Consider the following 10,757-nt stretch of genomic DNA (forward strand, 5'->3'; position numbering starts at 1 on the left):
GGTGGTAGGGCCTGTGAATGCCCCCACCCCGTGGCCCGAACCAGCAAGCTGGGTGACCCTTGTTTCCACCCAGTGCCCGTGTGCCAGGACAGTGAGCCCCAGTCCCTCCTCACCACCGCCTTCCAGGGTCAGTGGTGTCCCTGCTTCCTAGGCCCCCCAGAGAGCTCAGCAGATGGAACCGGACAGTAGGGCAGGGCTTTGCAGCGAGTGCCGGCAGCCTGCACGCCCTCCAGCGAGGCACCTCGGGGCCCCTGGGGCCTGGGCCGCGGGTCTGAGGCCAGCTCTGGCCCTCAGCCCCCCCAGTGATGGCGCAGCGCCCTTCCCGGGTCTCCCCACAGGTAGCTCACAGTCCGGCCTGATGCTCGTGCTGGGTGGGGTGGGGGGGCCTCCCGCGTCTCCTCCGGGCCCTGGGCTCCCGGCCGCCCCCTCTGCCGTGGGCCCCCAGCTGGGCCCAACACCTGCGGGGAGCGGGGCTTCGGCTAATATCGAGGGCACCGGCCATCCTTGAACGACTCACCTGAAGGAGAAGATGTGCCCACGGCAAAGGGGACCTGGCATTGACAAACCTCAGCTAAGTGGGTTGTGTCCTCACACGGGGGTTTTCTCGGAAGTAGCTTCGTGCTGTCGTCCGGCGGCAGAGGCGGGACAGGTCACTGAGCCGTAGGGAAGTCGGGGCCGCCGCGCTCAGGGGTCAGGGGTCCCAGGCGTGTGTAGCATGGAGAGAAAGGCACCAGCACCTACCATCAGCAGGGACGGCTCGGCCGGGGGCCGGGACATGTGGCCGAGGTCCCTGGGCTGGGACAGGCGGAGCTGGGCTGCGGGCAAGTGGGGACGTCCCACTGGCCTGGCTGCCTCCAGCACAAGCGCGGACTGAGGCCCCACTGGGGCCACAGGGGCATCAGCTTAGTGCCCCAGATGCTGCCCCAGGGATGACCCCCCCCCGGGACTCAGCCCGCCAGCCCCGATGACCCGGGAAACCCAGTGTCCCCTGCCGAAGGCCCCGGCCCTCCCACCTCGGACCCTCCGTGTGGGGCAGCCCCCGGGTGAGCACCAGCCAACGACGTTGAACAAACACTGTAAGTGCGAAACAGAAGAAAACAAGTAGGTGTTCCCTGCACATCGGGTGGTGTGAGTCCTTTCCAGGTGCCCGGTCATGCCCCTGCGGGTTTATTCCTCGTAGCACCTTTGATGCCGGCGGGCCGGGCCCTGTGTTCCGATGACAGGACTGTAGTTCTGAGAGACTCAGGGGGTTACCAATTCCCGAAGCTTGCGAATGACAGAGTCACAATTATTTTTTAAAGATTTTATTTATTTATTCATGAGAGACACAGAGAGAGGCAGAGACACAGGCAGGGGGAGAAGCAGGCTCCACGCAGGGAGCCCGACGTGGGCCTCGATCCCAGGACCCTGGGGTCACGCCCTGGGCCGAAGGTGGCGCTAAACCGCTGAGCCGCCGGGGCTGCCCCAAAGTCACGATTTTAAACAAGGTTGGTTTTACTGAAAAAAGTCTTTAGCAGCCATTCCTGGCGGGCTTACGTGTTCAAGGATTCTTTCGAGAAGTCAGTGTCACGTCCGGGAGGGGAGCGGACGTGGCCCACACACGTCTGCCGGCTGCTAATGGTGCTGGTGCCTTCTTTTGCAGGAAGACACACAGACGTGGCCGTCCCTCGTGGGTATGGCAACAGGGGCTGCAGGAAAAACAGGCCAGTCTGGAGGGAATTAGGTTTGAGGACCACCATGCAGAGCCCTGCTGGTGATAACGGGAGGACCCCCCTACCCCCCGCACCCGCCATCACAGACCGCCCTTAGCAAGGCCGCAGGATGCACCCGCTCTCGGGGGATCTGGTCCTCGGTCCTCGGAGAAGTGGCCGATTGTAGGACCGAGGCAGGAAGCAACCCAGATGGGCCAGAAAGCCAAGCAGCCCTCAAAACAACCCCGACGCAAAGCCTGCCGGCTATGAGGTGCATGACAGGGACTCGGGAGCCAAGCCCGAGAGCCCCGTGGCCAAAGAGGGGACAGCGGGGCTGGCGAGAGGACAAGGCCGCGTTGGACTGCAAGCCAGAGCATAGTGTCTGTGGACGCACGTGGGGCGGCAAGTGGGGGATGGAGGACAGACGCGTGCCTCGTGGGGAATTCCCGGGGACGCGGGCCATCTGCCCCGAGGAGGGCGTCGCGACGCCAGCCCCCCCCGTGAGCCCTGGGCACGTCCCGAGCCGTCCCCCGTGGGGGACGGGGCACCGATCGGGCCAGGGCGATCACTGGGGACACGGCTCACACGCACACACACACACGCACGTCAGCCCGGTGGCCACGTGGGCCCAGCAGCGTGGAGTCGCGCTGACGAAATGAGCCCCGGACGCTGCGCCACAGAAGTGCCGCCTTCCCGGTCGCGTCGTGAGAGAGGCGCCGGAGGGCATCGCCTCGGAGGGAAATCCTAGGGAAGCCCCGGCCCGGGCTCCTCAAGGCTGTGGGGCTGATGGACGCGGGGCGTCCAGGGGCGCATCCGGGGGCGTGGCGGTGTGGGATGCGGGGTGGGGACCTAGAGCAAGACATTAATTAAAAACCAAGGAAATCGACATAAATAATATACTGCGTCGTGAAGCACATCAGTACTGGTTCGCTCGCTGTGACAGGTGTCCTGGGGACCGTGAGAGGTCCGCGCGGACGGCGCAGGGATGGGCCGGCTCTAGGGGCCTCCGTGCCACCTTCACCACGGTTCTGAAAACCTGAAACTACCTCAAAATAAGGACGTTTACTGAAATAAAAATAAAAATAAATATGGCTGCCCTGGGAATTTAAAATAACCTGGCTTCCACTTAGAAAACCGGTCTCTCCCACACGCACGTATTTATTTATATAACTGAACGCATCGGGGCCCAGCTGTGGGCACACGACAGGGGTCCACGAGCACAAGTCCTCAGCGTTTTCCTTAATAGAATCTACTTTTGCTTTTCCTGAAATCTTACGATCTGGGGGCCGCAGGAGGAATGGGAACCAGGATATATTCGAATAGGAAATGTGCGAGACGTGCAGTAAGATGGTGCACAGGACATTGTCCGCGAGCTGGGAGCCTGGCGGTGTGGACGCTGCCCCCGGGGCCATGGGAGCAAGCGGACGACGTTGGGAGCCGTCCCTCCCCACGGGAAACGCCGGCACCCCGCGGACTGTAGACACAGCAATCCTGCCGTCCAGAGGGCATGTCCGGGTGGTCCAGGCGAGTCCCCGGCCCCGCTCACTCCCCCCGCGGGGTCAGCATCTCGCGGCGGCTTCTGAGACCGAGGAACCTGAGGTCCACCGCTGCAGCCCTGAGCCTCCGTGCACCAGCTCTTCAGGGCACAGGAGTGGCCTCGGGCCCGAGCGACAGGAGACTCAGACACGGGAGGGTGAGACACAAGGACGAAGCCACAACGTTTCAGAACAGGCCGGGGACGGAAGGTGTGTTCTTTCTACTAGACCCGCAGCTCTGGGCCCTGGAATCGCGCATCCGGAACTTTCCAGACGTCAGGCGAGAGCTCCCCTGCACACGGCTGCTTTCCCGTCCACACGGCCGCCATCCTGAACCGCGCCCCTGCGGCCCCAGGGCCCTAACCGGGGCTCCTTGACCCCTGCAGCGTCGTGAGCCCATTTAGGGAACGGCCGGGTCAGCCCCTGATGCGCCACGGCTTCTGCAGAGACACAGGCCCCCGAGGAGGACAAACACGGTCCAGCTATGAGAGCTTCCCCTCCCGCTTTGTTGCCTTTGTTCGCCCAGAAGAGCTGGAGGTGACAGGAGTCCAGCCTTCGTTCTGTGCTGGTTCTGAGCCCGTCACCCCCGGGTGTGCTCCCCCCGGCCTCTCCATCGGGCCCGGCCTGCTCCCCACGCCATCCTGTGTTCCCCACTTCGCCGCACCTCTTCGTCCTGTCCCGTAGGCCCCAGCGGCCCAGCCGACCTCCGTTCTGTCCAAACGGGCGTCCCTCGGCTTGTCTGTCTCCACCAACGGCGGAGTGGCTTCAGGTAACTGCGGGCCCAAGCCGCACCTTCCAGCGGGCTGGCTCTCCTTCCCAGAGGCCAGGGAAGCAGGGGAGAAGGGAGTGTCGGCCTGTGACCGACTTGGCTCATCATCATCAGACCCTGAGGCACAGCCACGTTCATCCCCCTGAGAGGAGACACCGAGGCTCTCGGGGACAAGCCCCCCGTCATATTCACACAGTGGGTGAGTGGCCCAGGGGTGCAGGTTCCGTTGCATGGTCCCACCATCACCTACACGGCTCTATGTCCAGTGGTTTCGGAGCAGAGGGGATATGGGATCATGCACAACCCACTAGAGTCCCTTTGTCTAAAACCCTTTAGGAAAGAGATCATGCTGCACTGCCTCACTTTCTCCAAGGAGAACGGACCTAGGAGAGCAGAGGAAAAAGTCGTGGGCTAGCCGCAGAAGAAATAGCAACAAAGCTATTGTCTGTTGTGCTCAGAGGCGTCTTGTCCTTTCAGTTCACGCGATTACAGTAGAGATATTCACTGAGGTCTTAGATGGCAGGTGTTGTCGCAGGTGCTGAGACTCTCCCCTCCCTGGGCTGGCAGACACGCGACACGCAGTTATGGTGCATGTTTGAATGGCATCGAGGCGAAGTCTGGGAAAGAGACGCCCTCCTCACTCGCTAAGGGGGAGAAGCGGCTCACCCGGGGCCAAGCAGCCATGGGGGCCTCCTGGAGGAAGCGATAGGCCCTCTGTGGCCTGAAGGTTGAGTGTGAGTTAATGGGAGTGAACCTGTGAGAAGGGCTGGGGGTTCGGGCCAAGGCTGCGAGTGGGAAGGCGACAGGAAGAAGGTGGGCGCAGGGCAGAGAAAGGTGGGGCAGGTGCCGGCGTTGACATGGCCCCAGTTCCCCATCCTTCCTTGTGGCCACGGCCTCCTTACTTTGACTTTGTGGCCCCCTTTCCCCCCAGTCTGGAGCCAGAGCCTCTCCCCCTGCCCCATGCACCTCGTGCCCCCGAATCCCGACTGGACTTGCTTGCTCTTTAGAACGTGCCCAACGTGACAGCAAGCCGTTCGGAGCCCACACCCCAAGAGGCCCGCGGGCATCCTCCTGTGTGTCTCTCTCCTTCCGCTGGTGTCTTCTTGTCCTGCTCCATTCCACCACAGCCCTGCTGCCAAGCCCGGGCAGAGGCCCAGTTACACAGGCCAGAGCCATCCCAGGCCAGCCGGCCCCCTCCTGACCCCCCGGGTGACGCGGATTCGTGCGTGAGTCTGGCCAAGATCAGCCCAGCCCAGTCTGCCCGTAGCCTCCGCAAGGGGTAAGAAGTGCTGTGATCTTAAACCACTGAATTGATAGTGGTTTGTTAGGCTGCAACAGCCGTTTCGTTCACACGGAGAAGTTGGGCCTCTGAGCTTGTAGGTCACAGCAAGAATTTCGTACTTGACCCTAAGGGCAAAGGGAGGCCAGTGAAGGATTTTATGCAAGGAAGTGATATGATTAAATTGGCATTCTAGAAAGATAATTTTCCGAGCAGTCGGACACCAGCAGCTGAGCAGAGCATCTCATTCTTTACAAATAACGTCACCGGTACGTCTCCAGGAAGCAATGCCTGACCTTTTGTCCCTGTCAGCTGCTAATGTGTTCATTAGCCAAATTTGATCGATCTCTCTGGGTTTAGATCCTCAAGCTTTCAGGGCGCTCTGTATCAGCGGCTAAAACTGAGGTCTGAGAACCCATAAAGTGAATTAATTCACTAATCCATTCAATGTGCAACACCATCCATCCACCCGTCCACCTATTTACCCATGTAGTCAACCTTCCTTTCTTCTTTCCTTCCTTCTTTCCTTCCTTTTTTCCCTCTATCCATCCACCTATCCATCTATTCACCCATCAAAACATATTTCCTTTCTTCTTTCATTCCTTCCTTCTTTCCTTACTTTTTCCCGTCCATCCATCCATCCATCCATCCATCCATCCATCCAGTTTCCATCCATCCATCCATCCATCCATCCATCCATCCAGTTTCCTTCCTTCCTTCCATCCATCCATCCATCCATCTACCCATCCATCTAACTATTCACCCATCAAACCATATTTCCTTTCTTCTTTCATTCCTTCCTTCTTTCCTTATTTTTTTTCCATCCATTCATCCATCTATCCATCTTCCATTCACCTTCCTTCCTCCCTCTGATCCTTCCTTCCTTCCATAGATACCCGCATCCACTCACTCATCTACCCATTTCTCCTTCCACTGAGGAGGATCCTTTTATGTGTCTAGCTAAGTGCAATCTCTACATTGTTCTTTAGACCTCACCTCCCTCACCATCTCAGAGACATTTTCTGGACACTCTTCTAACTCCTTCATGGTCATTTCTGCTCTCTTGTTTTATTTTTAATAAAAGAGAAACATTATTTGTTTCTTTTCCTTTAAAGAACATCCCTGACTTTTTTCTTTGTCTTCCAGCTACCACCCCATTTATGCGGTTCCCTTCAAAGAGCAGTTTACATCTGCTACCTCCCATTTCTCTCATCCCCCACATCATGAGGAAAATGATGGGGGGGGGGGTCTATGTTGAATCCTAAATTGGTAGTTACACATGTTAACTATTCAGTAAATATTTATTGAATGAATAAATAAGTGAACAGATGCATGTAGATCGCCGAGCATTTACTGTGTAACAAAATCCAATTCACCAGATTTCCCTTACCTGAGAATACTTCCACCAACGCTTGAGGAGGGCAGGGTCCACATGGCCGTGTGTGGGGTGGAGAGCCCCGCACACCCGAGGTGCTGGAAGGCATGCCTGGACGTGACAGCAGGAGGTGAGCTCAGGGTCCTCGCACTCCTTTCTCCATTTTGCAGAGGAGATGAAGAGGTCTGGGAGGAGTGGTCTCATCTTTACTCGGCACTCACTTTGTGCCAGGGACCGGTTTAGACATTTGAAGGATCCAGGCTTGTTAAGAAAGACGGGCAGTGCTCCTAACCAGGGCATGAGGGAGTCCGTGACTTCTCCATCCTCAGATCCCTCGCCTGCAGGCCGAGAGCTCGGCTAGGCCTCCTCCTGCTCCATCTGGCCCTAACCCACCCTTGGGGCCCTGGGATAGTATCCCATCACCCGCTGGCCTCTTAGCTCCCTGTTCTTCTCTGAGGTTCCTCTGTGTACCTCACCCTGGCCTGTCAGCCTCTATGCAGATCGGTTTTAAAATGCAAGTAGTCAGGAGCTCCAAGCCCCCAACCCAGGCAGGCTGAATATTTAATTGCTTCTCTGGGTGGCTCCTGCTGAGCCCTGTCCAGGTCAAGGTCAGTTCGGGGATGCTGGGTTCTTTAATAATCACTGCCTTTACAGTCTTCTCCAAGGGTTCAAAAGGAGGCTCAATTTTTGTCCCATTAATATTAATCCGTTTGCTGTGGGGGCTTGTTCTGATGACATATTTTCTTGTTAAATATTCATCACCAGAGCAAGCAGCGCACTGCAGACTAACTATTACTGGAGAGAATTGGAGCAAATCACCATTAGCTGCTATTGACAATTGTCTCCGATGTGTCTCCCTGCCCTTTGAGAGGTAGCCTCCCTGCCGGAGCGCGTTTATCCTGGTCCCTCTCGGTTGTCCTTGACTTCCCCTTGGATGGGCCAAAGGCCAGCGGACCTGGACGCTGCTCTGAATTGAGCGCAGGAGGCATAATTCCTTGCGGTTGAGGATTTGTCCCCTCTCCCTCTCCTTGTCCACCTCGTTCTGTTGGCTTTGCTAATAATGAATGGACTGTTGAGGTGAGGGTTTTATAGCTCAAGGCATCATTTTCCAGATGAGAAAGTGAGATGGAGAGGTGTGGGGGGAATTTGCCAACGTCACCTGTTACCTGGGCGGGGAGGGGGGAGGCTGAGAGAACGTCCATCTCACCGGAGGCTGCTGATTCATAAAATCAAACCATTAATCCACACCCTGTAGATGGTCTGTGGTCCCACGGTGGTGAAATGCCCACAGAGATGTTTAGAGTCAATCTCATCAAAATCATCCTAGGCGGCGCTCAGCCAGCAGGGCTGGGCTGACCATCTCCAGGATTTCCAGCACTGTCGTGGGCGTGATGGGGGAGCGCTATGCGAGCATCTCATGCGGTAGCAGGAGCACAGAGCACAGGTGTTAACAGGGCGCAATGCTCTTCACCAATGCACAGACTCTCCCCGGCACCTTCGGTCAGCTCTGGTTCTGCTCCAGGTAGAGCAAGCCCTGACAGCGGGCCTCCCCGGACCCAAACCGGGAGGAGGGTTAGCTGAGGGGAAGTAAGTAAGAGCAGACTGACGTGCCAGCCCCGGGAGTCTCTTAGCCCGGAGATCCTGCCCACCGCTATTCTTAGTTTTGGTCTAAAACCCCCTATTTGGTCATTCTCATTTCAATCCACCTGTCAGTTCCTTAGTCCGAGACTGTTGTGATATACGGCGGGGGGGGGGGGGGTGGGCCAGGGAGCTGTGGCTGGATGTGAGCAGAGGGAGCTCAGGCCTGCCCACGTGTCTGCACCTGGGTCTCTGCCTCTCACCAGGACCACGCAGGTGCCTGCATCCCGGGGCCACGGGAGCTGAGGCCTGCGCTGTGACCCCCAGCGGGTTACCTGCCTCTGTGGCTCCTCCTGTTAATGCCGTTTTAAGAGGTCAACAGCCCCCCATGGACAAAAGCAAAACAAAACAAACAAAAAAACCAAAAAAAGTGTAATGTTGGAGCTGCTTCTAAATGCCTTTCTTGTGGCTCAAGTTCCGTCTTCTCTAGGGTGGGGAGTGACTGTCCTAGAAGCTGTCCCGTGGAGCTCCCGGGGATCCAGAACACCGCCTGGATCTGGTACCTGTCACCTGAGGATACGACATTTTGCTCTTTTAATTCTACAGCTGGGCTCTGCGTGTGGGGTGCCAGGTGGCCATCCACGGTCAAGGGCGATGGACCTCGAGGCCCTTGCTGAGCACCGTTGCCTGGCTGTCGCTTCCTCCAAGCCTCGCCCCGTCGCTGCACACGGGCTGGGCGGCCTTAGGGCACCTGCTCACGTTCTCTGCTCCCCTAGTTGTTGCTCCAGGATGCAAATGGAAAACCATGCCTGGTGACGGGCACGTTCAGGATGGCCAGATGTCAGCCTCCCATTCTCCACCCCCAGGCCCTGGCGACTGAGTCTATGTTCTGCTCTTATGAATCTGACCGCTCGTAGGCACCGCGTATGACGAAATCAAACAGCTCTGCCTTTTTTGTGAGTAATTTATCTCACTTAGCACAGTGTCCTCGAGAAGCTCCCAGAGTGTGACATGTGCTCGAATTTCCCTCCATTTTACGGCTGAATACTATTCCATTTTGTACACGTGCTCCACATCTTGTCCCTCCAATCACCTGCTTGTGGAAACTCAGGTTAATCCCATATCTTGGCTACTGTGATAATGCTGCTGTGAACATGGCCCTTCAAGTATGACTTTGAGGTCTTACTTTCCAGTTATTTTGGGATATATAAGCAGAAGTGGAATACCTGGATTATACAGTGATTCTACTTTTAAGTTGTTTTTTTTATTTTAAGATTTTATTTATTTATCCCTGAGAGACACAGAGAGGCAGAGACACAGGCAGGGGGAGAAGCAGGCTCCATGCAGGGAGCCCGATGCGGGACTCGGTCCCGGAACCCCGGAGTCATGATCTGAGCCCAAGGCAGACACTCAACCACTGAGCACACAGACATCCCCCTATTTTTAAGTTTTTGATGAATTCCTATACTGTTTCCGCAGCAGCTGGACGATTTTGCATTTCTACCAACAGAGCACAACCTTCATCAATTCTGTCACATCGTCACCAACCCTTGTTATCTTGACTGATTGATCGATTCTTTTTCCAGTAGCAGCCTTAATGGATATAAAGTACATGCGAGGATCTTTTTCCACGTGGGCGTGTTGAGACCAGCTCAGTCCAGGCAGGAACCGGCCCAGGATGGGGGCAGACTTGTAGGTGGAATACTGGGCCTCCCTGCACCTGAGCCTCAGGGTGTGGAAGCTCAGTTCTCCTCCCACGACACGCCTGGGAGGCTGATGGGAGGGACAAGGGGAGGCCAGAGAAGTCTGACCGGCTCTGCTCATTTACATGACTAACGAGTACTTGGGATTTAAAGCTGATTTCCCTATGACGTCCCCCTAGTACCACACGAGCCATCTGTATGATTTTTTTTTAAGGCAAATACGGTATGTTTTGAAAATACTTCAATCAGTGCCTCCGTGAGGGTAGCCTTTCAGAATCAAGGGACTTGCTTCTCCATTGGGGTGCAGATTGCAGAAGGCTCTGGAATGATGACCCCGCCGTGGGTACACATAAAACCCTAGAGAGGTGGTCTGCAGGTGCAGCCAAGCCATCAGCCCCGCTCCCCGTGGGCTTGATGTGCCGCCACTGAGAACCCAGTGACACCAGAGCTCCTGTGGGCAGGTGGCAGGCTGAGGAGGGTGTCTCCGGGGTGGAGGCCCCGTGAGGCCCTGTGATGAGTTGATGAGAGCCTTGGGCATGTGAGGCCCACAGTTGTCCCTGGGGCGGGGGTCCCTCCTATGTGATGTGGGGACAGTGATGGGGACCAAGGTGCATCTGAAACAGGATCCCATGTGGAGAGCATCTGGGCACACAGCTGGCCCTTGGTTTGCACGTGTTAGGAAAGGCACAGAGCCGGGTGGGGGGGTCCTTTGATTCTTACCCAGCGCTGACATCACCCAGCGGGGTGACCTCGGGCCAGTGACTCGGCTGTGACTCCCACGACGTGCAGTGACCCGAGGCAGCCCCCGAGCACTCTGTGATCCTGTG

This window comes from Canis aureus, chromosome 12 (genome assembly GCF_053574225.1).
Source record: "Canis aureus isolate CA01 chromosome 12, VMU_Caureus_v.1.0, whole genome shotgun sequence".
Classification (NCBI taxonomy): Eukaryota; Metazoa; Chordata; class Mammalia; order Carnivora; family Canidae; genus Canis; species Canis aureus.